At 43.1% G+C, this 6,868-nt stretch overlaps 1 non-coding gene across 1 annotated transcript; it reads right to left on the minus strand.

Annotated features, from left to right (window-relative positions):
* Window positions 1-6,521: 6,521 nt before the first annotated feature.
* Window positions 6,522-6,605, minus strand: Trnas-gga (transfer RNA serine (anticodon GGA)). The gene is given in 2 exon segments: window positions 6,522-6,556; window positions 6,566-6,605. It is a non-coding gene; the product is annotated as a tRNA-Ser (tRNA).
* Window positions 6,606-6,868: the final 263 nt, after the last annotated feature.

Consider the following 6,868-nt stretch of genomic DNA (forward strand, 5'->3'; position numbering starts at 1 on the left):
CTTCTCTATCTCCTCTGTTAACCCGACCTGTTACGGATCCCACACTGATGAACAATGCTCAAGTATAGGTCGAACGAGTGTTTTGTAAGCCACCTTCTTTGTTGATGGACTACATTTTGTAAGGACTCTCCCACGGTACGGATCCCTCACTGATGAGCAATGCTCAAGTATAGGTCGAACGAGTGTTTTGTAAGCCACTTCCTTTGTTGATGGACTCGACCGGACACCAGGCGGCAGTACGAGCGTTGACAGAGGCGGCCACTTCTGAGCGACTTACTCGCGTCGGCACAACACGTGACAAGAAAATAGTATCACGAGTATTACGTCGCCGGAAGCTATAAAGACCAGCGCAAGGACTATGCTAGACAGGTTTTCCGGCTTCGAGGGCCTCTCCTGGCCTACGGGCGGATGCTACTCACCTCACCGTACAGATCATTGCTGCTGCTCTCAGTTTCCATCGTTGTTTGTGCACATAGTCTGCATTAAGCTGAGACTTTCGTCTGCCTGCGTTGGACCTAACCAGGACGACGTTCTCGGAACTTGGATTATTTCCCTACAAGTGCATATTTCTACGAAGCTGCGAGTGGTGTTACTACGTAATAGCAACAGTCAGGCGACTTTTAGATAGCAGCTCTATCAAGCGTCTGTACCAGTACCTAGGGAGACACTGTATTTTGTACTTTTTGTTCTTATCGTCGGATTAGATATATTTTTTTTAAGTCTGCAGGCCGGATACCATTTTTCTTTAGAGTTCTGCTTATGAGGTCAGTGACCCCAGAAACGAACGGTAACCTAACGGAGTGAGAAGGTGGTTCCTCATCGTTCTTATTAGCGTGATTAATGCTCCGCCTAAAATCCCTGTCGACTAGACGACTATCGTACCCATCCAACCGGCTGCTGTAGCCTAGCGGTTCTAGGCGCAGTCTGGAACCGCGCGACCGCTACGGTAGCAGGTTCGAATCCTGTCTCGGGTATGGGTGTGTGTTATGTCCATAGGTTAGTTAGGTTTAAGTAGTTCTAAGTTCTAGGGGACTGATGACCTCAGATGTTAAGTCCCATAGTGCTCAAAGCCATTTGAACCATCTTTTGTACCCATCCAACTCCGATTCCAGGTTGTCGTGATATGGATGGCACGTCAACACAGAATGGTGTGCATTGCTTGCTGCTGGGCTGGGTGATGATGCGAAGTGGCATCTAAATACCTTTTTTTGGATTGTAGGGCGCTCAACTGCGCGGTCATCAGCGCCCATACAGAGTCCCAATTTGCACATGCTACAATTTTTACATAATCGAATCTAACCACTGTCACGAATGATGATGATGAAATCATGAGGACAACACAAACACTCAATCCCCGGGCAGAGTAAATCTCCAACCGGACTTTTTTTTTACAGAGGACAAGTAAGGCAAATAGCTGTCACAGTCATTCAGTATTAATCACGGTGATAAGAATGACGAGGACTCGTCTTCCACCTCCGTTAGATTACAGTTCTTTTCTGAGGTCTCTCAACACATAAACAGAATTCGAAGGAAAATGATATTCAGACATCTTTCTTTAGTCAAAACAAAATAAAAGATTTTTTTCCGTCGAAAAACGGATGCACCTGATTGCCACCACAATGCAGGCGTCTTTTAAGTGGTATGTGGCTGCGGCAAAACGCGAAGTGCTATTAAAGAACGCATTAAGGAACACGAAAGGCACACACGGGTAAAGCAAAGTGTAAAATTGGCAGTAGCGGAAAACCATAAGGACTGTGGCTCTGACATCGATTTTAATAACGTACATGTGCTGGCTAAGGAAACCAACATTTATAGAAGAAAGGTACAAGAAGCGGTTGAAATTGCCAAAAATGCTTGTATTTTCAATAGAGAGGACGGCTATAGGCTTCCGGCCTCGTGGCTCCCAGCCTTCTAGGAAGTGAATATGCGGCCGCGGTGTGCGAGCAATATAAACAACGCGCTGCAGGTTACCTCGGCGGACAATAATATTTTGGGTAAACATGCCCCCACTCTTGCCCTGTCCGTTTCGCATATAGCCAATGATGATGACCAACCAATAGCAGTAGGAAGAATTTAAACCAATAACCCTTCTCCATTCAATGACGATGGGCCACCAATAGTATCCATAAGAGTTTAACACGTAACTCCCCTACCTCATCAGCGCGTGATTATTAGCCTATGATGAAGGCCCACCAACGATAGTCACATGAATGTTAACCGATACTTCCACTTCTCCAGCACAAACGCCGGAAAACTCCCCTTTATAAGAGAACTCAACACTGGTCTCTGATAGTGTTCTAGCAATAGTGGACACGTAAACATCCTAAAGAAGATCCCAGCAGAGGTGTCGAAATGTCGACTATTTTAGGAGGAAATATGACGCGGCCTAACAACCCAGAAGATTTTAACTTTAGACGTATTTTTGTTTGTCAGTCAACGTGCTGAAACTTGATCACTGTTTTTACTGCTTTTCCGTAAGGGTCACTACACGTTTTACATGCAGAAGGCACACGACTTCCCTTCTTTGGGTAATACTGACGACTGTGGCGTCAAGAAGGGTCAAGTTAAAACAGTAAAATAAAATTTACCGAGTCCCGAAAGACTGGATCCCGAAAGGAAAACGAAGATCTGCTGTAACAGCTACGAGGGTGTTCAAACAAGTGCGGTAACATGGCGTGGGAATCAGGTTGCTCACTCAAAATGCCGAATTGTTTCTATTTGAACATATTTCACCGCCAGAGGACTGAGTGATCGAACATTGTTACGTAGTAACATTGTCTTTTGCATGTTGTTCACACGGCCGAGGTTGTAGTTATGCTTGAGACGCATTGGCGTGAGGGTGTGCTGTGCACTCCAGCTTCCTATCATTACTGTTAAGTTTCGTGTCATCTACGTTTGCGTTTTGTTTCACTGTATATAATCATTCTTGTTCTGTCGAACGTGTCGTAGAGTGTTCATTGACTATGAAATCCTTCGGTTCGTTAGAAAAATGTTTGTCTTGTCTCCAAGGAAGAATACCGTGCAAAATTTCGACAAGGCCACACGTGCTGTTGAACCACGCTCATTGGGACTGCATGATCAGATTGTGGACGTATCACGAATAACAACGGACCATGTCCACGCGACCTATTATGACCTTGAACAGTATACCTGTTCCGAAAAAGTGCTGAAGGATCACGACAGAACTCTAAGTACTGATTCTGTTTCAAGCGCAGATACTGATTACGAAGTTGTTTGGGTCTTTAACGTCCCAGGCCTGAAGAAGTAAATTACTGCCTGAAAAAAATACGAACGAGGTTTGGTGAAGTTAATATCATAAAAATGAATGGCAGTCCGGTCAACGAAAGTTGCAAATTTTTAGTGGCCTGCAGTAGGTAGAAAAGCAGATAGGTCAATCACGATTACACGAAACAAGGTGCAGGTTTCATTCTGAGGCCAAGGTTTTAATTGCTTTATATTTAATTCAAGCGGACACCTTCGTCAAAATTACCCTAAACGGGTTTTCATTTAAAAAAAAACTCTGTGCAGAATGGAATTAACTTTTGCAGAGCTCGCTACTCAAATTCAAGCAAATGACGAAGTTCAGTCAAGTACATCCGGAAGTGTGCAAAAAACTGACATGTTACGTGACGAAGTTTTTCCGCTGCTAGAAATTTGAACAGCCTATTCCTAAAATAGCTAACATTGTAGCAGCAAATAAGGGACTACGAACATACAAAGGCAACAGTTTTCCGACGCCTTTACTGAAACTGAACGGTCGTATAAAAGGGACACTCTAAAACCTGCGTCTCGAAAAGGAAGTTGCCGGTGAAAATATAACACATGATTTCAATCACTTTCCAGTAACACTATACTCGTACATTGTTTCAATGAGTTTCCAGAAAGGCAACAAGAAAACGTGCCATCACTTTTTGCTAGAATTGCCTGACGCCAGATATGAAAACGTGTAGGAACAAGGCACAAGTTAAGGAAAACAAACAGGTCAAGGAAATTGGTGACGTAAACAAATGTGCTCGTGTCCGCCAAACAACATAAATATTCCGAGCAGGGCCGACGGTGTATGCAAACAAGAGGTAAGTGGAAGTCAAACTGTAAATACAGACCAGTTTGAAGAAAAGCCACCCGATATGCATGCCAAGTAACAGACGAGGAGCAAGATTAGTATGTTAGCAGTGTCCTCCCGTCGCTATCACTCGTTGAGAGAAGTAACATCAGTACACGTAGACTTACCAAACTACAACCTAACGTATATTTCACAAAAAAAAATGTTCAAATGTGTGTGAAATATTATGGGACTTAACCTCTAAGGTCATCAGTCCCTAAGCTTACACACTACTTAACCTAAAGTATCCCATGCCCGAGGGAGGAATCGAACCTCCGCGGGGACCAGCCGCACTTTTCATGACTGCAGCGGCTTAGATATTTCACAAGAAAACGAACCTAAATAATACACCCAAAGCAGTGAAAGTCACGGACATGGAATAAATACACAGAATGCAACGAAGCTAGTTCAGTGATGTCATAGGTAAACACATTCATTACCCTGTATAACAACCGGATCGCATCCGATTTAGAAATATCTGCACTGCAGTATTTCACATACAAGTCTGAAGCACATATTTTCCTAGTACAGGAAGCGCTACAAACTTAAATCCACCTGGTTTTCGAACAATTGTGAACTTCCCACTAGAAGAAAACACAGGCACGGAAGGGTTAGTCAGAGATACTGAGGAATTACAAAACAGTGATTGATATATATTGTTGTTGTTGTTGTGGTCTTCACTCCTGAGACTGGTTTGATGCAGCTCTCCATGCTAATCTATCCTGTGCAAGATCCTTCATCTCGCAGTACCTACTGCAACCTACATCCTTCTGACTCTGCTTCGTGTATTCATGTCTTGGTCTCCCTCTACGATTTTTACCCTCCACGCTGCCCTCCAATACTAAATTTGTGTTCCCTTGATGCCTCAGGACATGTCCTACCAACCGATCCCTATTTCTAGTCAAGTTGGGCCACAAACTTCTCTTCTCCCCAATCCTATTCAATACCTCCTCATTAGTTACGTGATATACCCACCTAGTCTTCAACATTCTTCTGTACCACCACATTTCGAAAGCTGCTATTCTCTTCTTGTCCCAACTATTTATTGTGCATATTTAACTTCCATACATAGCTACACTCCATACAAATACTTTCAGAAACGTCTTCCTGACATTTAAATCTATACTCGATGTTAACAAATTTCTCTTCTTCAGAAACGCTTTCCTTGCCATTGCCAGTCTACATTTTATATCCTCTCTACTTCGACCATCATCAGTTATTTTGCTCCCCAAATAGCAAAATTCCTTTACTACTTTAAGTGTCTCATTTCATAATCTAATTTCCTCAGCATCACCCGACTTAATTCGACTACATTCCATTAACCTCGTTTTACTTTTGTTGATGTTCATTTTATATCCTCCTTTCAAGACACTGTCCATTCCGTTCAACTGCTCTTCCAAGTCCTTTGCTGTCTCTGACAGAATTACAAATGTCATCGGCGAACCGCAACGTTTTTATTTCTTCTCCTTGGATTTTAATACCTACTCCAAATTTTTCCTTTGTTTCCTTTACTGCTTGCTCAATATACAGATTGAATAACATCGCGGAGAGGCTACAACCCTGTCTCACTCCCTTCCCAACCACTGCTTCCCTTTCCTGCCCGTCGACTCTTATAACTGCAATCTGGTTTCGGTACAAATTAGCCTCTCGCTCCCTGTATTTTACCCCTGCCACCTTTAGAATTTGAAAGAGAGTATTCCAGTCAACATTGTCAAAAGCTTTCTCTAAGTCAACAAATGCTAGGTTTCCCTTTCCTTAATCTTTCTTCTAAGATAAGTCGTAAGGTCAGTATTGCCTCACGTGTTCCAACATTCCTACGGAATCCAAACTGATCTTCCCCGAGGTCGGCTTCTACCAGTTTTTCCATTCGTCTGTAAATAATTCTCGTTAGTATTTTGCAGCTGTGGCTTATTAAACTGATAGTTCGGTAATTTTCACATCTGTCAACACCTGCTTTCTTTGGGATTGGAATTATTATATTCTTCTTGAAGTCTGAGGGTATTTCGCCTGTCTCATACATCTTGCTCACCAGATGGTAGAGTTTTGTCAGGACTGGCTCTCCTAAGGCCGTCAGTAGTTCTAATGGAATGTTGTCTACTCCCGGGGCCTTGTTTCGACCCAGGTCTACCAGTGCTCTGTCAAACTCTTCACGCAGTATCGTATCTCCCATTTTGTCTTCATCTACATCCTCTTCCATTTCCATAATATTGTCCTCATGTATACTGCCCTTGTATAGACCCTCTATATACTCCTTCCACCTTTCTGCTTTCCCTTCTTTGCTTAGATCTGGGTTTCCATCTGAACTAAAAAATGGTTCAAATGGCTCTGAGCACTATGGGACTCAACTGCTGTGGTCATAAGTCCCCTAGAACTTAGAACTACTTAAACCTAACTAACCTAAGGACATCACACACATCCATGCCCGAGGCAGGATTCGAACCTGCGACCGTAGCGGTCGTGCGGTTCCAGACTGTAGCGCCTTTAACCGCTCGGCCACTCAGGCCGGCTCCATCTGAACTCTTGATATTCATACAAGTGGTTCTCTTTTCTCCAAAGGTCTCTTTAATTTTCCTGTAGGCAGTATCTATCTTACCCCTAGTGAGATAAGTCTCTACATCCTTACATTTGTCCTCTAGCCATGCTTGCTTAGCCATTTTGCACTTCCTGTCGATCTCATTTTTGAGACGTTTGTATTCCTTTTTGCCTGCTTCATTTAGTGCATTTTTATATTTTCTCCTTTCATCAGTTAAATTCGATATTTCTTCT

The sequence above is a fragment of the Schistocerca nitens genome, chromosome 2, assembly GCF_023898315.1.
Source record: "Schistocerca nitens isolate TAMUIC-IGC-003100 chromosome 2, iqSchNite1.1, whole genome shotgun sequence".
In the NCBI taxonomy this organism is placed as follows: Eukaryota; Metazoa; Arthropoda; class Insecta; order Orthoptera; family Acrididae; genus Schistocerca; species Schistocerca nitens.